The following is a 23,963-nucleotide window of genomic DNA, read 5'->3' as shown; positions in this document are numbered from 1 at the left end:
AGCCTGTCTTCATAGGAGAGGCGCTCCAGCCCTCTGATCATCTTCATGGCCTCCTCTGGACCCACTCCAACAGGAGCTCCAGTAGCTGAAGTCTCTTCATGGAGTGCAGCAGGATGCACAGTAGCATGTCAGGATGCGTTTGGGCATCCTACTGAAGGAGGAAAGCTGGTATTTCTGATGCTGCCCAGGAGATGTGAGCTGGGGAAATAACGTGGGGAGCTGTGTTTCGGAGTGAATTATGCATCACCATAACTACGTTGGTATCCACTGGGAACCTAATTTTTAAGACAGAGAAGAATGATTGAGGCTCATGAGAGAAAGGCATCCAAATGCCATGGTGTGCGGATGTTCCGCCAAGGAGTTTTAAAGGAAAGCTTTTGTGTTGTATATGTTTGATAATTTATTTGTCAGAAGGGAAAAAGGAAAATAGTCTGTGTAACTGGCTGGCAGGAGTCACCTAATGCTTCCATAAACTGATGAGCTGTTCAGAGTAACTGCTGTGGCTCTGTATAGTGCAGAAAAGGACCATCCTTGAGGCCAACCTAGTAGGAATTTGCCTGAGAATGCCCTTGGATTCAAATAGGCCAAGGAATAGGTAGCTGTGTATCCATATACAACTAAACAGAATCATACATATCAAATAGATATAAAAAAGCTACATATGCTAATACGTGATGTATATCTGAGCTCCAAAGATCATTTACTCCAGAGATAAAGTAGTAGGTGCTGAGTTTGATCGGGATATCAAAGGTACTCCAGGACCTGTCAAGTGTGACTCCTCCATGTTCTTCTGAAAATTTTAACGTGAAAAGACAAGGCAGAAACGGCTCTGACATTATTAACAATGACAAGATCCTTCCTCAGCACTCCTTGCTTATTTTCCCTTAATGAGCTTTGGTGGGACAGATTCTCTGACGAGGTGCTGTTGTCGCTGCCGCTCGTTGCGATGCTGAGAGGTGAGGCTGGTCCCTGCCTGTTCGATATACCCACAGGCTCGTTAGTGGTGGGACAGAACTTGGGCAGCTGTTTGCCAGGGGCACGGAAACCCAAGTGGAAGCTCCAGCTTGTCAGCAAACAAACAAAATGTAAGTGCATTGCCTGTCAGAACGGAAAGAAATGGAGGCCTGTTAATGTGAGTTCAAACAGTCTGGCAGAATTGGAAATGCTGGGAGAAAGAGAGCAGGAAAGGAGTTGTAAAATGTAAATGGTTTCTCTTTAAATGAAACTATTCACAACAATAATGGCATGGCAGGACAGTACTCCTATCGGGATATACCCCTGACTTTATTTGGGCCAAAATGAAGCCCTGTGAAGGTCGGTGTTCTGTGCTGTGTGCTAATTTCTGTGTTACAGCTCTTACACCTTTCAGCCATATGGTCAAAGCTGGATTGCAGCAGGAGGAGGCTGGAAATATCCCACAAGAGACTGTGTCAAAACAGTACAATGAGTATGGCTTGCTACGGGCTGGGTGTGACAGAAAGCCTGGTACGGTCTCAGCTTGACCAGGAAAAATACTGTTATCAGCTGTGGATGCGGAGATTGATTTATTGTATCTGCAGAATAAAAAGGAGACTGGTCAGAAAGGGATGGGTGTTTCTCAGGGCAGTTTTCTAGGATCATTGCTCATTGGGAAACATCTCTTGCAAAAAACATGATTCCTCTCACTAGGCAGATGGGGTTGTGGCTGCACCTTTCTGGCAGCCTCCCCCTCTGATGTGGTTTGGTTTGACTGCAGGCTGTACTAGCTGTAATGCTATCGTTATAACTCAAACTTGACAACAGTGACAGCCACTAATGTGTCATTTGACTGGGAGAAGGGGTAACTTAGGTTTTTTTAGACAAGGCACGACTAGAAGTTCAGCTGCTTGATGGCACAGTGGAGTGCTTCTGTCCTGAGAGCCATGTCAGTACAAAGCTGCAGTGCATTTATCGAGCACTGAATAAAACATTTTTCCCTCCCCTTCCCCTGTGTTGCCTGCTAAGAAATGCAAAGCTATCAAAATTGGCAATTAGTAGTGAGAGGGACTGGTAGCAAAACCATGGTGTTTTTCCCTTCCTGCTTATTCTGTCATATTTTTAGTTAGGTATTCATTATTTTCTAAATCATTATGTCACTTTGACAGTATTGCCAAATGAAGGAGCCGGCAAAGCCCTGCTGCATCAACTTCTATCTTCTATTGTGCATTGTAACTTTGGTGTTTTGCTGTTTTATTGTTCCCTTTGTGCTTACAGCTAAGTATTCCTGCATTATTATTTAGCTGGAGCTGCAATTGCAAAGTTTATCTGCAAATGGAACAAAGCAGTCAATCATACCCATTTGTTTCTGCACAGCTGCTAGATCTTTTACCTCTATAGTTTATAAATCTGGAGCTTGACTTGAATCCCCATTTTCTTCTCTTGCTATTATTTATTACAGTGATTTATTGTCTGGTATCCATTTATATCTACTTTCATACAAAAGCTCTGTTATTTTTAGCCTAGTTAGAGGAAAATTGTTGGGTGCATGGGTCCAGTTTTGTTGAGAGATGCCCACTGATTTCAGTGTAAGATGGATCAGGCCAGTGATGCATGAGGCTGTGACTAAATTTTTACAGCCTTTCATGCAGGAGAAGTATATGTGCACAAAAAATGTGGCTAAAATTCATTGGTGTTGTATGCTCCTGTTAAACAGAAAAGTAGTAAATGTACAGAGCTGCTTCTTCCTCTGATGACCAAAGCAACATTTCCAAGGTTTTCATCAGGAAGAAAAAAAGCTGGTTTGCACAAACCACTGTGAACCAAAAGTCCAGGAGTTAGGGGGTGCTGCGGCCACGTTCTGGAAAGGCAAAGGCAAATCTCTTCTGTCCTGCTCTGCTCCTGTTTCATTTCCTGCATCAAGAAAGAAAATACCTATGTCCAAACTGGAGAAAAAACAATAATTCCTGTAAAATGTAATCTGGCATAGACTTAAAGTACTGGAAAACTGGGAGATGGTAAAAGGAAATATTTACAAGTTTCCAAGTAAATTTGTAACTTGCTGAACTGACCTTGGATATTTCAGTCTACCTAAACAGCATTTCCATTAGATGACTTGGTGCTGCATGATTTGGAGGCTTGAAGGCTTCACTCTCTTTCAGGGACTGAGCCCCTGTGAGACCGCTGTGTGTCCGTCTGGGGGGACATCCCGCTGGGCCATGGATGGTGTCACTGGGCACTGGTGGGAGCTGGGGGCTGGTCCTGTATTGACCCAGGGCGAAGTGCTGTTGGCTGTTTCTGCAAGCAGGTGTATTATTATTTAGGTCAAACAAATGTGAAACTAAATATAAAAGTCAGCCTGCCTGTCAGAGAATGAAAAAAATATTAGCAAAATATCAGTATTGTGGAAAATGTACTTTTTGGGAGACACAGCTCTGAGCAGCAGCTCTTGGCCTGTTTCATTGCCCCTTTTGCACTTCCCTGCTCCCAGCAGCGAGTCCCTCCTGCTTCTGTCGCCACCAGCAGATGCCTTAAATCTAAAAAGACAAAGTTCACTCCTCTCTTGCTGCTGCACAGACTGATGTCTTACTAATTTTAAATGCGTTAAACTGAGTTTTAGCTGAGGACTGAGTTTTGCAGGATAGGGTAAGGAATAAACAGTTTAGCAAATACCCCAAGGTCAATCCCAGACAGAAACCACCCCAGGACGGGCGCTGATGCGGGGACGTTGTCCCCTGAGATCCCAGCGCGGCAGTCTGTGGGGTTTTTGTGAAGCCTTTGGTTGGGCCAAGCATCAGCTTGTGTTTGCAGGGTGGTTGTTGGCTGTTTGTTTGCTGCCATAGAGGTAACAAGAGTTGGGTCTGGGCAGCTCCTCAAGTTGCAGGGGCTGAGGAGGAGGAGGAAGGAGCTGATACCACTCAGCCAGCGGTGGGCCCTGTGTGGACACCCATGTCGCCAGCCTTCAGGGTGGAGAACCAGCGTGGGAGGGTGGTGAACTCCCAGTTGGGCAGCCTGGACGTGGGGGCAGTAGGGCTGAGCCCCCTGCTCTGCTTGTCCCTGGAGACGGTGGTCCCGCTGCCCATGTGTACATGGAAGACACCCCCCAAAATAGAAAAGCTTCCCCCCTAAAATTCATAAGGAATTTTGGGGTTTTTTTGGGGTTTTGTTTTTTTTTTTTTTGGTCGGTTGGTTGGTTATGGGTTAGGTTGTTTGGGTTTTTTTTAATCCAAATGAAACTGAAGCTAAATCTTGAATACCTGAAATCCTCTACAAAGCATTTTGCTTTTATTTCAGACTGGTAATGCAAGAGAACTCTGCAGCAGCACCATACCTTAAATAGCATTTTTGCTTTAGCCCAAGCGCTCTGGCTTTTCTCATGTTTAATATTTGAGCAGCAGATGGAGCAAAGGACCAGGTAAATACTTGCTGGATCAATGTGCTTAAAGGAGATGGAAGGACAGGAGGGAAAGGGTAGAGGGAAAGGTAAACCTGCTGCTGCATGGTCCCTTGTGGCAAAGGGAGCAATGAAAACCAGAGCGGGGTGCCATGGAGGGGTCGGGGGATGAGGGGTGCTCGGGGGCCCATTTCCCGGGGGCACCTTTCCTTGGCCTGCTCCAGCAAAGTCCAGCCGAACGCTGTGCAAAGGGCAGCATTTGTACGAGTTTTGGGGCAGTGGGAGGTTAAAGGGCAGTGGACTATTTCCTCCACCCTGGCTGCAAGGAATTAAATGAATAGTACCAGCGCTTGGAAGAAGTATATATTTTTGCTTCCCAAGTTCCGGCATCTAGACTCAGATGACTATGAAAAGCTATCAACTTCTGTTAAAAAATAAATCATATTTCAGAACGACTGGGAAATACGAACTTACAGGGTTCAAAAGCTAAGGTGGAAAGTGAAAGAACTCAAGATGTTTTTTGTTTTTTAAAGCTAGTGATATTAGAGCCTGACACAAGACTTCTAATTGTTTCGATTTGGCAAGCTGAGGTGGAGTTGTTGACACAGCATTGGGATAGGTTACCTAGGGAGGGAGTCTACATGCTGAAGGGTTTTTTTTTAAGATAATAATTTAGGCAAAGATGAGTCAGGAATGATTATGTTCTAGTTGGTTCTGTGTTAAGGACGGGGGGTTAGACATGACTGATTTCTTGTGTATTATTCCAGACTTACTGCCTCTTGTGTCCCTCCTGATTTGAAGCAACTTCTCTGTGCTAGTATCTTCTGCAGAAGGAAAAAAGTATTGCTTTGATTTTCAGGTATGTTTCTAATAGTTTACATAATTCAGATGTAAACTTTTACAAGAAAACAATTGCTGGTGTGTTGAAGAGCCAATCTGGCTTTTTATTTTATATGCACGGTCTTGCTCATTAGATAACTAAGTAGCATGAAAGTTTATAATTTATTTAGGATAATGAGTCTGAAATAAATGTGAAATTTCTCTGAGCCTACAAAAAATACTGGCTGTCAGGTGTATTTAAAAAAAGTCCATGACAAACTTCCAAACAACTGCCAAGCCATGTATTTTTAAATTATCTCCTAAACAGTGATGGCTTTGATGTCTTATTGGTTCACATCACACTTAGTGTGTTATCACAGTAAGTAATTTTTTCTAAGCACCTAGATGTTTCAATTGTAGACCTGATTGCAATTCTGTTTCAACCCATTTATATTCCTATTAAGTTTGGCTGAAAGGTGTCACACTTTTTGCTTTGCTTGGATTCAGTGCTGACAGTTATACCAATGAATTGAAGCAGCTATTCCGTCTGCAGTCAGACACCCATGATATCATTCCCTGCTAGTCAATAAATTAAAAATGCTAAAATCTTGGCTTTTCTTTTGCCTGATGCCTGTGCTTTGGAGATGTTCATTGCCATCTCCTACTTGAAGACTTCACGGTGGTTTGAATTGGATAATTCTCCTAATGCATTGGAAAGGTAGATAAGGAATTGTCTCCTTAATATTGCACATGTAGAACCAGATCAAAAAGATAGACACTAACAGAAATGTGGGTATGGAGGGTCCTTATGGATCTTGTCTTCTCAGAAAGCTAGTGTGTCACATTCATGTCTGTGCCAAGTCCTTGTCATCAGGGCCTGATATATTGATTAAAAGGCCAGCCTATCCCTTACTCTGTATATCTCCTAATGCTCGTCTTCCATATGTGACACTTTTCTCATAAATCTTGTGCTGAATTGTAAGACAATTAAGCAGCCCTTAACTTTTTCATGGCTGTTTTAATCATATCAGCGCTTCCATTTATGGGTTTGATTTGATCTGGCCATCAAATGATCAAGTTAATCATGAAAAGGGGAGGAGTTCTCAACATTCATTCTTTTGCCAGATCTTCTGCTTCGACAGTGACTTCATCCATTTTTAATGTCGCCAATTTGCTTGTTGAGTGTCATCAAGTGCTATCAGACCAATTCATAACATTCTGTGAATTTAGCCCTTTTCATTAGTTATAGCCTCTTTACAAATCATTTGTTAGTTGATGAGATTATTTGTAGAAACCTATTTAAGGCTGTAAGTTGATGAATAAAGGATTTCCTTAGACTATTCATAACACGTTAGTACTGGTACTGCAATCCTGCTAGCAGACCTCTAGACTGCCCTGCCGGGCATCACAGGATTTGCTTCTTCAGCGAGATCAGCATTAAAAAAAAAAAACAAACCAGAAAAGGATTTTTTAAGAAAAAAAAAAAAAGGTGAATTTTAGTGAGACTGTGCCATGATGCTTATGAAGCAGCTCTTCCTCCATGGCAGCTGTCTGTCACTATAGGGTATAATGGTTGCATTTATGTTATATCCCTCTGATCTGCTCCAACCACCCACTGTGTCTCCCCATGTGGTGTAGAGCGCGCGGTACCTGGTGCGGGTATCCTCGCTGTCACAGTTGCGTAGCCCTGGCACCGCAGCACCCTTGTCCTGACGGAGCAGCTGCATCTGTGTGTCTCTCCGTCTGTCTGCAGTTTCCTACTTAGCGATAATAGGTGCTGATGAGCTGCAGTCTCTCTGATCTGTGCATAACATTGCCTTGTTTTCATTCAAATGTATCTGAAGAACAACTATTCCCCAGACATCTATGTGCATACAAATCTGCTTGTGGAAATGTTTGCAGGTTGCAGATAAAACAGGGAGATAAGACAGTCAGACTGAACAGTCTGAATGCAAATGAACATGAAGAGATAACGAGATAGTATATTTTAAGGTCTTGCCCTCTGTCCCGTCATCTTTCCACTGCTCTCTGTGGAAAGAGATGGACTTTAAAAGAAGCTGCCCAGCTGGTGTTAAGCGCTAGTGAAATGGGAGACCGGTTCAGGAGAGTAACTGTGTCTTTGAAGAAAGCCTGCTTAAGAAAAGCAGCCTTTTTTTTTTTTTCCTGCCCCAGCAGAAGTCTTGGTGTCCCACCCCAGCTGGCCCGCTTGACAAGATTTTGAGACCTAAAGGAGCAGGCAGGAACTTAGTGGATTTGAAGCCAGAAAGAGTTAATTTCCAGTGCCTATCTTTTGGTACCAAATCCCTGTTATAAATTTGCCTGTGGATTGTAAGTTAGTACCGGCACCTGCCACAAGAAGAAAAACTATTCCTGGCCACACACTGCTTTGAAAAGGAAATAGCCCTGGAGAGTAAATATGACACAGCTGAAGGACAACGATTTCTCGGCCTTTCTGGTGGGCAGATTTCATTAACTTTCTAAAGTACATCATGGATGCTCCTATCTGAAGCTACTGATTGTATTAAGAGAATTCTTGCAAGACTCAAAAAAACCCCCGTATGCAGCCATTGTGGTGTTGGGAGTGTGGGAAAATACAGGGGAAAAGTATGAATGAAGGTTGGGATTTTTTTCTTATTCTGAGCCAGCTGGACCTTTTGTACAGCTCCAGGCTGACAGATATTTTTGGGGTGAGAGTTCCTTGAAAAGGGGGGTTTGTTTCTGTTCTTTTCTGTAAGTCCCTCGTGCAAGCCATGCTGGGATTGGCCTTCTGTCAGCGTGGGCTGATTAAACTTCTTGGAAGTTCAGGAGCTCCCTTGGTTATTTAGACAAGAACACTGGAGAGAGAGCAAAACCTGCCTAAGGGTGCCCTCGTCCCTTGTAGGCATTTATACGAGTATTATTCCCACCATGTCATTGCATGCGCTGGTTGATTACTTTAGATGTCTGGATGCTGTAATACAAGTGTGCAGCATTTAATTCTGTTGCTTGGCACGTTTGCTTTAAAGAAGACTTGGAGTTAATTTCCCAGTGTCATTGGGGGCCATAAATGATATGGAATGTGTCAGAAATAATTAAGAGAAATGATGGTGAACACTCCAACCTCAGAAATAGACATTATTTGCAAATAACTTTTGGCTAAATTCATGAGTATCTTCATCAGCACTGAGAATTTGTTGTAAGTGCATGAGCTGTCATTTAGTTTTCTTAGCAGTGCTTGCTATTCCCTTGTCTTTAGTGCTGTGTGGAATCGAGCAATTTCTCATGATCCTTTTGAAAGAATGGGAGGAATCTCCAGAAATTTTATCATCCAAACTAATTGACTGCACTTTCCCTGCTAATAATTGCCAAAACCCAGCCTGCGACCAGAACACTAGAGAATACTCGGTTCATTTGTACTCAGGCAAAGCCACTTTTCTATTTACCTAAATTATAAGATTTTCTTGTTGTTTCTGTGCAAAGTTGAGTCTGAAGGCCTAAAGGTAGCACTGGTGGGACTAAAAAGTCCTGCTGTTGCAGCCTCAGCAGGAGAGCGGTTTGATCCGCTCCACTGTTCTGTGCCAGCCTCAGAGCTGAGCGTTGCGGCTGTTTCAGGGGTACGCGGTGGGGTCGGCACAGTCGGGCTGAGACTGTGGGTTACTGTCACTCATCCGCAGTTTGGCACGATGGGCCTTGCAACTTCATCAGCTCAGGCTGCTGGTGGCGATTTGAATTTCACACTGCTTTTACCTTAGAGGCAAAGCACGTAGCCTGTAGCACAGGAGTCACGGATGAAAGATAAATATAGCAAACCCCATTCCCCAGTTTTATGCATTGGTAAACGCAGCCTCTCTTTGTGCGGACACGGCTACTGCTAGCCCTGCTGCGGGCACGGGGATGGCACTGTCTGCTTGCCAAAGCTACCAGCCGGCCCTCAGGGCTCCTGAAATTGTGTTCCAGCGCTGCCATTGACACATGCAGTGGAGGCTGGCAAGTTGTTTGCTGCTGGTGCTTTCCAATCACAATCCTTACATTTATGCTTCTAAATAAGAACAGCGTTAGGTATGTTTTCACTGTCAGAAAAGGTGTTTGTGTGGCTTGTGTTTGCTGTCAGTGCAGTGCAAGCACAGCTGTCCCAGGGCCAGAGGGACTGTGTTTTGCAGTGGCAATAGAGTAGGATCCGTACAAGAACAGGGTGCTGTGGGGGGATTGTTGTTTGTTTTTTTTTCAGGGCTTGGGTAGGGAGTCTCTCTTCCCTTCTTCCCGCATTGAGGCTTCCCTTTCTTCCCCCATCTCGTTCTGGGACTTGCAGAAATCCTACTTTGTGTTCCCCCATCTCCAGCCCTCCATCTCCAGCAGAAGTGGCATTCTTCCCTATTCCCACTCTTGTGTTTCCAGCTTGCTGGGGAAGGGCCCACAGCTTCAAAGGAAAGGATGAGGAGGAGGGAAGGAAAAGAGGAGGAGGCAGGAAGGAAAGCAAGTGGTGTAGGTCTGGCACAGAAAAGTGGAGTCAGACCCTAGTGAGAAGGGTCCCAAGGGCTGGGGGTAGGATGCTGTAGCAGGTCAGAGCTGTCCCCTCTGCCAGCCCTACATGTCTCTCCCTCTTCTCACAGTGCAGGACGCTGTACAGGTTCGAAATAGTCCATCTTGGTCTCTTCTGGCGAATGTAAAGCAAACACGCTGCCCTTTCCTGCAGGCAACATGCTGGCAGCTGCCTCCTTCACCTGGGCCCTGGGTGAGCTCTGTGTGCGTCTGCTGTGAAATCCTCGTGGAGACACGGTGTGGCTGGTCTTCACAGGGAGAGGTCAGTGCTGTGTTCACATCCCAGCGGTTTTCCTCATCATGAAACGTCAGTGCCGGTCTCCACTGGAATGGAGTTATACCGCATGAAAGCAGTGCTGGGTTTTGGCAGTGAAGGTAAAGCCCCAATCGGCGCAGAGACCTGCAACTCTTGGTGACTTTGCAGAGAGCACATAGTGCAAGACTGAGCATCTGCTGCTGTCTAGGAAATAGCTCTGTGTGATGGAAAGTCTTTTATCACTGGGAAAAAATAAAAACTGTAGAAATAACACATGACACTAAGGAAACTTGAGGTGGTAAGTTAGAGCGATTAAAGCAAAATAGAAAGTTGGTGTTAGGACTACACGGTCTTAGTCCTTATAGGTATTTGCATTCCAAAGGCGTATACTGCATTTTTTTCTGCCTTGATTTAGAGCATTTATTAGTACACAAACTGCCCAAACTCTGTGACTCGCTTATTACAGAGGCTGGACAGCATATAGTGCATAAGAGGAGCAGCACAGAAATAACCATGCTCACTGTTGATGGGTTGCCTTATGCACTTGCCTAAACTCACAATAGAGTGGACCTCTTCAGAAATTTTGTGTGTGATGATGTAATTAGAGGCACACCAACATAGCTGGGCTATATGGATGTTTTCAGCTGGACACTTCTGCATCCAAGAGCTACATCCAGCAGGTTTATGGTTTTTTAATTGTGGTTGTCTGCATAGGACTTACTTCCTGAAGATCTGGAGAGCTGCTTTTATTTTTCGCATTGATCACTGAATAATAGGACAGATGTGCAGAACAATAAAGCTAAACAAGAGAAGCAGAGTTTGTTGAATAATTAAGAAAATGATCTAAAATTGTTAAAAATTTTCCTATCATATCTTCCCTGAAATTCATCATTTTTATTTGAAATATAAAGATTCAGGAAATACTAACTAGCAGGTAGCAAAACAATCTTGCAGAGGAAGGGCTTGCTGACTTTGTTCTCCTATAAGACTGTGAGAGACTTGGCACAAGGCAATTCTGGATCAGGTAGAGGATAAAAGAGGGGTTATCAGCATGGTTAGATTCTTTTTCATATCTGTTTGCTGAAAATCAGACATTCAGAAATGCCTGGAAATTCTTCACCGTGGAAATAAAGAGGAGATTTCTCTTAGTCAGAGGAAAGGGATGCAACTTTTTTGCTTTCCTCCCAAATCTTGTCTTTCTAGCTCAGCCCTCTTGGCAGTTACAAACTCTTGTATTAACCAGTTAGCAGAAAAAAATCTTACCTGTCCATTCCTAGGTTTCCTGAGCTCATTTTTCTGCCATGACCAATGTGATGGTATAACTTAGCAGTGTATGTGGTGAGTTCTTGCTAATAGGAGAGTCTCGTTAATGGGAGTCTGCACTGACTGGAAGTCAGAGGGACCCAGATTTCATTCAGTGTTCCCCACAAAATAGAGAGTCTAGCCTTTGGATTTAAATAGGTAGCCAGAAATCTTGTCCCAGTTTTTTATTCCTGTGTTGTAGACCTTTTGGGATTGATCCAAAGCCTCTCCTCTAGGTTTTCACTATGTATTTGGTATGAAGGGGATGAGTTGTGAAATATTGGTAGGAGATTAGGAGTGAGAAGTTCCACTTGATTTCATGGTTCAGAATCTTTCCGTTGAATTGCTGAAATGTGTTAAAACTAGGACTTTTAAGAAGTGGGCATTTAAACTGGTTGTTGAGGTGTTAAGAGGTATTGAAACATCTTGGATTCATTGCTTTTTGGTAGAGTGGCTATGAATCATTTAAACACTGAGGTTCTTTATTTGATGTATTTTTCTGATGGATCGCAGAGGGCTTTTAAACAAGGGCATAGTAATGCTAGGAACAAACTAATTTTCATGGTCTCTTGTTGAAGTTTCTCAGAGCTGCTGAAAGGTGTTGTATTTACACTGGCCCAAATACACATTCAGCAGGGAGAGGGAAATGAAAAGGATTTATTGTATAGTAGTTTATCAAAGGTCAAGTATATAAAACAAATTCTTTTTTACTTCAAGTATACAGAAATAATCTGGGTAGTAGTCTGAACTTTCTTGTACCAAAAGACACTTTTTCTTCATGTAAAAGAAATAAAAATGTCAACTGGAGGCAGGTGAAGAGTTTTGTTTTGTTTTTTTTTTTGCTGAAAAAAAGAAAACAACCCCCCTACATCAGCCTAGTATCTAAACAAGTTTGATTGTTAACTTTGTAGAGCTTTTCTTTAATACAATCTTATTTACTTCTGTCTTGTTCTGCAGACCAGGGAAAAGAATAAAGTGTGCTGCTCCTGTATTAATGCTCCAGTGAAACATTTCATTGACACGTAGCTGTTGCACTACAATTCCATTCCCTCTTGACAATTCAGAACAGGAGCGAATACCTTCCTTTGGAAGACAAGATTAAACATTAACATTAAACATAAGAAAGAACCACTGGCTAACGGTAAAACTGTTCTCCCATACTCGTTTTGGCCATGTTGGGCTGTGTGTCCTGGGACCAGTTAATGAATTGCTTCTGCCTTGGGCTCTGCCATGTGCAGCATGCAGAGAGCAGTCTGCTGTGTCGGCTTATCAAAAAGCTAATACTGATCATGGCTTGAGATCCTAAATGTGTGAAAGTGCAGGCTCTTCTCTTCGTTGGCACTTGCACGCAAATGTTGCCAGTCTGGAATGATAATAGAATTTCTTTTTAAAGTCCGGCTAATCTTATGATAGTATTGTTGCAATGTGTGCTCAAGCTATGAGGACTCAAATCTAATGTTTTAAAGAGAAAACTAGTCACATGTAGCCAAGTTAGATTATTCAGTCCAAAGTGTGGCATTGTAGCATTTTGTTACTACGTTGGGATATAGACAAAGGCAATAGAATGTCAAATTCTCCTACACATCCACTGCAAATGCGTTATGATGATGAGAGGTTTATTTGACGTTTATTCATGTGCGTGTCAATGATGCGCATGGCCCATGTGTAGGTTTACCAGTACATATAGGTGAAAAGATGGCTTCATTCCCCGGGCTCTGATGTGAGAGTGAGTTCCTATAGGAAGCTGAAGGCTGTGGACCCACCAGCTCTGCAGTCTTTGCCATGCATGGAGATCATCCCAGACGTATATGTATGTTGAGTTATTTTCTTTCAGTCGTTAAGACTGTGCAGATATGCAAAAATATTAACAGCACAAACATATCCAGGCTCTCAGCCTGACATTCCCTCTCTTATAGCAGGGGGAAGCTTGGAGTTCTGTGGGCATGTGAAAGCTACCATGGCTGAAGACCTCTAAAAAAATAGAGAAGGCGCATGTTTGGATGTAAAAGGTCTCCTTCGCCTATGAGACTGTTGCTCGGTTTTAGGCTGGGTGAAGTTTTTAAATTTATTCTGTTGCTTCCACTTTCTTTGCTGGCATAGATTTCTTTTCCCATTATATGTATGATGTTCAGTGCCATCGTAGTGAAAACCTCAAAAGACAGAAGCTGGCCAAGGAAACTATGGGGCTTAAATCACAGAATCACAGAATGGTTAGGGTTGGAAGGGACCTCTGGAGATCATGAAATGAAATAACAATCCGCAGGACTTTTCACAGGTAATAGTTTGAGGGGAAGAAGTGCGTGTTGGTTATTGAAGCTGACCTGACTTTCTGTTTCCTGATTATTTTTCTTCTCAGTGTACATGTGTTAGAGCTGCTTAGGGTCAGTATTCTCTGTGTGGCTTGGATCAGTCTCCCAGCTCAGAAAGCAATTACTCCTTTCATTTTGGTTGGGATCTCACTGCTGCTGGCAGGGAATGAAGTTCAGACTGGCTTTGTCGACTGACTTGAAGGTCCAGTCTTCAACTGAAATCTCCTTACTAGTACTGGAGCGAGGGAATTAGCGGTAGAGGATGGCATCTTGTAGCCGACACTGAGCCGAGGTGCCCCAGCTGGGTGGGATGGCTGCCCTGAACTGCAGGGTGGCGGAAGGCAGCTGCACGCAGGGAGACACCAGCCCGTGCATCTTCACAGAAACAGCTTTTAAAATGGTCTCGGGAAAGTGAAAGAGTCTTTTGCAGCTCGGTGTTTGCTGCAAGAGAGCTGGGTGAATAGTTTCTCACGTGTGAAGTTTTAATGCTGCCTTGATCCACTGCATACACAAAAGCCCAGCATGGGTGGTTTGACAGATATTTATTCCAGGAGCTAAAATATGAATCGCAAATGTTTGTCAGATGTTTTGCCCCATTCTTGGTGAAGACATACTGTTTAATCAATAAAAATGAATAATTTAAATTCAATATCTTCCTGTCACTATCAATAATACTTTTGTGAGTGATGTATTACTATCGTAATTCAATTTGTCAGACACCACCAGTTTTACATGACAGTTTGTTAAAATTTTAAACTTAATTTACTATAGGCAGTTGACTCAGGCTGTTTGAATTACATTGATGTTTTATCTTAAAAACATTGATTTTCCTTAAAGTATCTTTTCTGCCTTTGTGTTTATCACATTAATAACCAGCGAGAGGAAAACTTTCGGGGGAAGGCGTGGGCAGAGCTGGAGTCTCATCTCCCACTGCCCAAGCTGGTTTTGTTAAAGCAAGTGGAGTTTTATAAATTCTCAGGAGGTGATAGCGCTCGCCAGGCTGCGATGAGCGTGCTGGTTCTCTGCCTGCTGCTGCGCTCCTTCCTGTGCCTTGTGCTTACCTTTGCACACGCGTCCCGACTGTGCAGGGACCCGTCCTGGCTCACAGCCTCAGTCTTTCCAGCTGCACAATGGTTGTGTGGAGCAAAGTGGAATGGCCTGGCCCGACGGGAGCCCCATGGCGCAGGACGCATTCCCATCTACCAGCACTGCATCCCTGGCGATTTTCTGGCTACAGAAGTTACGCCTCACCTTAAGAGACAAAGACACAGTTCATCTCTTAGGCACATGATCGCTTTATTGCTTTGTTAATTCACCGCCATAATTACTTCACGCAGAGATGTTCGGACCTATGGCTTTCCCCCGTTGCTTCTCTCTCCATTTGCATTATTTTACCTTTTTCTGGTGCCTGGCTTTCAGCTGCCTCTCTCCGCTCTCCTCCACCTTTGCTGTTCGTATATTACTGGATCTGAGAAGACTACGCTTGCTCAGTAAATCAAGCTCATTGTATATGGATCCCTCGTATTTCAGAGAGCTGCTTGGCTGAATACAGCCCACCATGTGTATAAAAAAATAAAATGGGTGAACACCAGAAGATGAAAGAGCTCTCAACTTGTGTTCAGGCACTTGGGGAAAACAGATTTTGTTTAAAGCCATTATGAATAATAACATATTTCATGGAAATAGCCACCTTTTGAAAGCTAAACTTAACTTCCTAAAACATTTGGTTTAAATGATTGATGTTTTTGTCCACTGCATAGAAAAGAATAATCAAACGATTACAGTAATCCTGATAAGAAGGTGGGAGGGACAGAAAACATGGTAGTCGGCATCTAGCTCCTCCTAAGAAAGGAAAAGGCACAGCGTGACTGACAAGGGCCTCTTTTGAGGATTTGCAGCATGCAGTAGCTCCTGTTGACTTTTCCCCCCCACTTTGTCCTGCAGCCATAACGCAATCTGAGTAATTGCATCCTGGAAAAGGAAAGTAGAGAATAGCAATTTGATGGCTGCGGTGATGCTCTGGGGTGGGCACTTTGATAGCAACGTGCTTTGTGTCTTTGCGTGGGAATGGGCACGCTGGGAGAAATTCAGCCCCTGCTGAGGGCCAGCACAAGGTCTGCGCACCGCTTACATTGCTCTGGGCTAATTTTTTCCCGCATGTAGGTGGTTCTTGCTCCCTCTATGCTGGGGTAAATTTCCTTGGCCGCGTTCTTGCAGAAATAACATTCTCCCTGGGAAGTTGAATGCTCCAGCTCTACGCTAGAAATGTTTTTGTGTATTAGTTTTACACAAGGAAAAATGACTGGACTGAGTCCCATAGATCTTATTTCACCATGAACATAATTTCATTGTTTGGCTTGATGTTTAGGGATTAAAGGCCAGCAAAAACAGTGGGAGATGAGTGAAATGAGCATATGCCTGTGCTTTTCATATTTCACCCCTGCTTATGATTTATGTGCACTGTTTGTGGTGCCAGAGCAAGCTGGAGCGTTATTCATGCACCAGAATCCCAGTGGAAAAAAAAAGCTGCTGATTGCCCAAAAGAAGACACCATCCAGGGCAGGAAACAACTGATGGATACAGTCCTAATGACACAGGGGAAAAACAGGGCACTATCAGCCAGTAGTAGTGACTTCCTGCTTTTGAGACTCTTTGTTGTCACTGAAGAGTTAAAAAAGGGGCTGGGATGAGCAGAAGTGGCTCCGGGATGGTTTTACAGGTGGTGCCGTAGGGGGTGAGGGCCATCGTGGGAGAAAGGTGTTTGTGCAGGTACCAGGTGGCCCGTGGCACAGAGGGGAAAGGGGCAAGAGGCCAGAATCGGCTGCTTCTGCAGAATGAAAAGCAATGGGTTAGAAAACTACTCTCTGCAGCAGTCTCCCAAATGGATTTGAACAGAGCAGGGATGCTGGAAAAGGTGTTGCTTTGGTTGTCTCTCACACCCGTGACAGACACAAGCAGGCACCAACTCGGGAGTCGCATCTCCAGAGACTCTGGCCATCTACGTCGTCCCTGTGAGTGAAGCAGGGGAGAAGGGGCAGAGGTTATCTTACTCTGGGTTGTGCGTGACACTGTGGAGATGGATGCGCTGCACGCCTGCAGAAATTCCAGCCTGACCTACAGCCGCGAGCGCCGACAGGCAGAGAACTGCTACTGAGGGCAGCAGAACTTTAGATGTTGACAGCTGCCCATTTGGTTTCCGAGTTGATTACTGGGGGCAATGCTGGCACCCAGCCTTCCTCCTGAGAACTCAGCAGCAGCTACGTTTTCTTCTCTTCACTGATACCACAGTCATTTTCACAGCATCCCGCTATAGCTACACAAAGAGAGGATTATGAGTTCAAGTGCAGAGAAAAAAAAAATAAATAGCAGCAGCAGGAGTGGATGAACTTTTTGAAGAAAGAAGATGCTATTTTTCATGCAAATGTTGTTAGTAATGAAGAGCGAGGGGAAAGGAAAAACAGAACATACATCATGCAGAGGCACAATTGTTTCAAAATAGGACATTTTTCATAGGTTGCCAGGAGGTGTCGGCTGCTCTTTAAGAGTAGCTTGGTGATGTACTGGGAGCCGCTGCGCTGAGTGCAAGCACAGGATTGAGCAATATCATTGTCTAACATAGGATACCTAATTGCTGCATCCCAATTTCTGAGGAGGATACATAATTACTGCCTGGTGACCAACATGAAAAGCAACAGAATAATAAAATCTACCACATGAGTAATGAAAGCTTAAGTTTAATTTCAGTGTATCAGCTGTAGTAGATGCTTTACTCTGTAGTAGAATGAAAACTGCTCGCTATCTGTAGTAAGAGTATATTAAGACAAGGATGACTAAAGGCTTGACTTGCCTTATAAGTCAGGGATAATAACGAGTGTTTCGCTATTGTCTTGTCAGGTTTTATAGGACCGAATTAATTTTCTTGCTGCTTGTTCTAGCACTAACAAAAGTTTCCAGCCTAGAAGATTTTGGGAAATTGAGATTTTCTGTTTGCAAGGCACAGTGGAAGTATGAGGTCTGGCACCACTCGGGCCATTGAACAATACACGTACACTAGCACTAAGGGCTATCCCTGGTTCTCTTTTTGGTGTTTGTTGGATTGACCCTGGATGGAGGTGGGATCAAGAGATGAAAAATCAAGTTGCCAATAAGCAGTTTAAATAGTACTGTTTGGTGCTCTACAAAAACTTAATTAGATGAAGGTGCCCATTTTGGTGGGTTTTTGTAGAGCAGACCTTTAGCGTATGATTATTTCACTTATAGGTATCAGTGGAATTAGGGATCTACCCAAGCAAGGAACTTCTTAAAGCCTTAGGAAGAGCATGTTGTACATTTATGTATCTAAATACCTTTGTATGTCTGGCCCTGCTGGAAAAAGGAGAGCTTCATGTTAGGTTTTCATGAAGAAACACTTCTGAGGCTGCTTTGGATGCACTTGTAATCAGAATTTTTTCTGATGCTATTAGTGAATTTGAAATGTAAATACCATACCAGTTTTAATTACTTTGCAATTTAATATGGGCAGGATTTATTGCTGTGTTTTGTGACCTGTGATTTATTTGGTTTACTGCAGCATGCTTAATAGAAGATCTCATGGTGTAGTGCAAGAAAGAGCACATGTTGCTATAGTAATTATATGCCCAAATCTCTAAATCTCCCTGTCTTATTCATTAACTTCTAAGGTTTCTCCTACAGGTCTTATTGGTACATACATGAAAGGCACCGAGTCAAATTCATTGCAAAATTAAAGCTGCTGAAGCCCCAAGGCATTCTCATCTCTGCAGAGTTCTGACAAAGTGCCAGAAATGCCGGCATCTGAGAGATTTCTCGCTAAGGGCTCACACTTGTATTTGGAATAGGCCCTTCAAGCACCTCTTTAGATCAGCAAACCTCTCTGGCAAATGTTGCATCTCAAAAGAGTCTTAACAGCACTTTAGCTTCTGCCCAAGGAGAACAAGATTTGGTCTTTACACACGACTGTGGCCAAGCTCCACACAAACAGAGGTATTAGTGTCCAAAGCTGCTTCATTGCAAGCTCTGTAACCAGCACTTCGTTCCTCCGTTGCTCTTCTGTGCACCGTGATGTCTGCGCTGGAGTACCACGGATGTGGCGAGTGATGCTGTAGTATTGCAGCAGCAGAGCTGGGTACTGGCTGTCAGGCGTTTCCCTCCTGCCCAGTGTTCCCGAGCCCCAGGGTCTCGCTGAGCGGTCTGTCCTCCCTCCTCTCTGCTTTTATTCCCTAAATCACTGTAGCTGCATTCAGCCTGGAGTGATCTGAGCTCTGAACTGTTATTAGGATTCTTTTTGGGAGTGAGTGGTTATAATTTAGGTGAGAAGCAGCCTATTGACCCTCCGCACTCCGTGCGGGTTTATAATCATTGGCTGTGATTATCTGTTTATGGAAACAGCTGTTAAGCATGTATTAACCTTGCTTTTAAATAACAGTGGGAGAATCCTAGCATCTGGTGAGGATGAGGATGTTTTAAAGACACTTTTGGTGGACCATTTGAGTTCTGCAATGGTCAAGCACCAAAGAAGCTGGTTTTATTGATCCTGAGATCGAAAAGGAAAAGGCTTGCTATCTTGGAGTTATGAAAAATCCTCCTGAATTTGTGAACTGGAGTCCTGTGGTTCAAATTACTGATCTGAGGTTCTTTCTGTGGAAATGAAAACTATTCCAGAAAATGTCTGATCAAGTGATGGCTGAATATACGCAAGTGCTCGGTCTCCATGTGTTAGCAGGCCTTGTATTTTCTTCTAGTTCTTTTACAATAAGAATTTAGACAGATTGCCTCTTTCCTCTCTCTTCTTTCCCCCAAGTACCTTCTCAGTGCAAGGAATTCTTCTCCCAGCTAACCATACCTTTCAAAAAGGCAAAGCAGGAAATGTGGGGCCCACTAACCTGTAGTGCGCTTTATCGAACGGTAGTATCCAGGGAGCAAACAGGATCCAAACTCTTCATGGAAAAGCAGTATCAGTGCTGGGTGTGTTAGGTTGTTCTGGCTACTCTCTAAAATTTTCAATTTATGACCGGAAAAAGAAAACGGGACCCAGAATTATTTCCTTGAGTAAGATCACTTTACACTGTTCTAATTTTCTTTTTAAAGCCATTTTTGGTGGCCTGTGATTTTTCCCCTTTCCTTTTTTGCATTTTTCTTTCTCCATTTAGGAAACGCAAGGGGGGGGGCACTGTTGTGTTGCCCACCTGGCGCAGTGTGAGCCACGGTGCTTACAACCTACTTGCACAGATACTTCCATGGTGTAGCTGTGCCAGGGGCATCATAACGCCACGCGAAAGAGGAAGGGCATGGAGCCTTACTGACTGGTAGCAATGCAACCTCAAATACGCTTCTGTTTCCTTCCCTCTAGCGCTGCCTTGGTGTGCCCATCCCCAGCTCACAGGTGTTACATGGCCAGAGTCCAGGCTGTGGAGGAGGCCAAGATACGGGGACATGAGTTCTATTTCGTAATTCCCTTTTCAGATGCAGATCTAACACCAAACCAAGGACCTCGGTTTCATTTTGTTTCAACTTCTTTCATTGCGCATATGATGTGTAGCAGAGAGTCCTTCACCATCATAAAGGTCTCCTGTGCTGAAACGAATGCTTTTCAAGTGCATTACCTTTGCTTCAGCAACTGTGGATTAAGAATAAATATACTGATCTACCTGTCTCCCCCTGCGCGTACGAACAATGCTTTGCAGAGGAGCTAAGGCAGAAAGCCTTTAAGAGCCACATAAACCTAAAACTGGCCTCTGCTTTATTGTGCTCCTTGTACTTTTATGTAGCCAATTTAAAAATTTTTACCACCTGTGTTTGAAGTGATACAGTAAAAGAGCGTGTTTGGGGGAATCCAGATGGAAGTTTATTTGTCAGGCTGCAAAGGCCAAAGAGAATTAGGAATTAGATGCACCATCATTTTTTCCCCTTATTGGAAGTTTTACACCCAAAAGGCGCATTCAGTGCGCGTGACAGTGATGTGAGGAAAACCTTTCTCTGACACCTTTTCCTTAATTCCCATCGTGCCCCTCTCCTAATTTGGAAGGAACAATGCCAACTGATAATGAACTACTTTCTATTCAAGGCTGCAAGTCAAATATTCGTTTCTCATTAATAATTCAGTGTGACAAATTTATTACCTTGAAGGTGCTGGGAGGCAATTAGACAATGGGAAATTGTGTCTTCCTTTCAGCCCACTTAATTGGCTTTCAAGTGTGACATTCATCAAAACCTTGACTTTTCATGTAAACTTTCCATTATGCAAGGCATGGTTCTGACACTGGAACTACGAGCATTTGGCAAAATTCACCTGGGGGGTAACTTCACTTTTTTTTTTAATAACAAAGAGAGCGGGAAGGAGAGCGTGTGAGAGAGTCTCCAAGAAGCTTAATTAAAGGCAGTGGAGAAATTATCATCACTTGGTACTTTTCACATGATAAAATGGCCTGTGGTTACAACGTAATTTTGGAGTTACGGCTGTTTGCTCTCTCTCAAGGAGTGTTACAAAATCGTCAGTAAAATTAACATCTTTATCCTCTTCTTCCCAGGTTTTTTATGTATTGTTTGGGATGGAATAGAATGAATTGGTTTTAAATATCATCTTTCGAACTCCAGGTATTTTAAAGCACTTCACAAAGTAATGATATGTTATTAAACAGTGATAGAAAAGAGATTACCTTTCTAATAAGGACCCCTGGGCAAAGAAGTCATTTGAACGCTGGATTTCATATTCTTGGACTTTTTTTCCAATGTGACTGACTTCAGTGTTGACCTTTAAAAGACTGCCATATGAGCTCTTGAGTCTGAGGAGTGGCTTTGACTATAGTAATTTATTTTGCAGCTGTTGCATGTATGTTTTCAGTTGTTGACATTCACCCTGAGTTTTTTGTTATTTACGTGGCTTTCTTTTGTATCCTGTAACTTATTTGTATATGGCTGCAGTCTTTCAAGGACACCCTTAAAAATGAAATTGTTAGTTTCAAAGGTCTGATTCGTCCTTGTAAACTTAACCACAATTGAAAGCGGCACAACAAGTAGCTTTGAGGATGTGCAAGGTTCAACAATTTTTTGATTCCTTTACTTGATGATAATGAATTCGGTTTATTGAAAACGCTTGTCACTAGCATCTTCTCCTGACCACAGTCTGCTTTTAAAAATAAGTTGAAAAACTTCATTTGTCATCTTATATATTCTTTCTCTGTTAGGGTATGCTCATCCTTTCTTGTTCTGTGCTTTCTTTCCTGAAAATACTAAGGCACTACAGTGTACTTGTCCAAGTATGAGTTGAACGTTCTCCTTGCGTTCACTCTTCTAGCATTTTCCATGCAGTGGCATGGTACAATGTTGTAGCAAAAAGTGGATACAAGGGGATCACATTAAAATACACTTATCCACCATACACAGCCAAATTTATGAACGCAGGCAGTGGAAAAGTTAGAGTTTACATACATGCTGAAGTCTGCTGTTGACAGAACATGTTGGAACATTTGTTGTTTGGCATGTTAAAGCAGAGAATGCAGTTGGGCTCACTGGCCTGCAAGGCGCTAACAGCCTGGATGAAGAACCTGTGACATGAAGTTCCATTTTTATCTTAGGACAGTGGCAAACTCTTCCTCTCAGACAAAGCAGAGAAGGAGAGGAACTGAGAACGTGTGTGAGGTTTGATCCAACATCTAGTAGCATAAATGAGCCTCTACTCATGCCAAATAGTCATGGAAAACAAAGTAAACATACCCAATTATGAAAATGATCCTGTGATATGAACGCATTCCCTGAAGAAGTTAAAGCCACTGAGATGTTCTGTTTACACCCTTGGACTTGCAATTACTTGCTATGAATAGAGTCTGATTGAAATGAGCTGTGTTTCCTTTCACAGATTTCCAGACCATTTAAGTTCTTCAGACTTCTTTCTGCACGTAAACTGTCCAAATTCGGTATAATCTGTTATTGTTCAGCTTTTGCGATCTTTACAGAGACCTCACCACATGTGCAATTTTTTTTGTGAGCAGCAAAAATCATGGAAACAAGCAGTCCTAGAATACATTTGTGCTTACCATGCATACATAATATTATTCATACAAGGGAGATTATTAGTCTCAGTAACATCTGGATAGAATGGAGATGATAGGCGTTGATAATTGAAAGACATAAGACTTGCTCATTTTTTAGGGCATTTTTTTTTTTTATTGTAAGTGATGACTAGAAGAGAGATTGTGTTGTGCTAAAATTATGATTTAATTAAAAAAAAAATACAACTGCCTGAAACAAACAAAGTGGTCCATAAGGACAGTGTTGACTTTGGGTGTAGCTTGACATTTAAGACATATGTTGTTCTATTTGGAATTCTAATTTTGGCTCCAGTCCAGAACAGTTAAGCATATCTTCAGCTTTCACTGCTTCTGTGGTGATATTGACTGTTTGGTGGATCAGAACCTTACTGAGATAATGGCTTAATCTAATTTGTATTCTAAGAGAATACAAAAATAATCTTTAGCGTATGGAGCTAGTACACATGTGTATCTGGCAGGTGTATAGTAACACATGAATTACTGGACCCCTGAGTACTTGCTGGTATTATATTCCATTGGAGTGAGAATGAGGTAGTACATTCCCAAGAGAAAAGCTGAATATTTATTACCAGTTTTCCATAGCACTTTATTGAGATGGAGCCAATTTTTTCTCTTAGTGATGCCACTGGAAATCTGGAGTGACTGCATTGTCTTCAGTGAATGTACTGCATGTCCAGAGACATTAAACAATCAGCATAACAGAAAAGATGGTAAAAATGTTGATGCATTCAGTGGTAACTGCCCCAGCCCAGCATGGCCGGTAGGTTACTCTGCAGTTTTGCTGTTTGGAAGGTGGAGGGGGTCAGAGCAGGTAACATTAATATCGTGAGAGGAAAAAATGAAGTTGTTTAAAGCACTGTTTGAAAAGTCAGCGTGTGCTTATTGAGGAGTGATGAATAAAAACTTTTAGACAATGCAAGTTCTTTGGCAAGTAGATTGAGGAGAGCAGTCGTTTGAAGTGTGTCTTTATATGTTCTGCAGAAATGCTGTGGGTTTTGGTAATTCTGATATCCGTCCCTCCTCGAGAACCTCGGCAATTAACCTTACACCTCTTACAGCTAAAGTAGGTAAAATGTTCCACCTAAATACCTGTTGGCTTAACATCTGGCTGGATCTAACCCTATATCATTTATTTACCAATGCTTTGTGATATCTACTTTAGGTAGTGGTGCCAAGGAAAACTTCTAGTATCTTTCACCTGGAGACCTCAAGGCATTCCTTCATTAGGCAGGTGTTAATTGCCTTACTTTGTTTAACACCTAGCCTCAGAGAGGTAAGACAGCACCTATTATCGACTCTAGATGTTATGAACTTACAACGTTAGTTAATATTTATACCCTTGATGA

The sequence above is a fragment of the Charadrius vociferus genome, unplaced genomic scaffold (genome assembly GCF_000708025.1).
Source record: "Charadrius vociferus isolate BGI_N301 unplaced genomic scaffold, ASM70802v2 scaffold7, whole genome shotgun sequence".
Lineage (NCBI taxonomy): Eukaryota > Metazoa > Chordata > Aves > Charadriiformes > Charadriidae > Charadrius > Charadrius vociferus.
The sequence above is the reverse complement of the archived record's forward strand: the minus strand, read 5'-3'. Positions refer to the sequence as shown.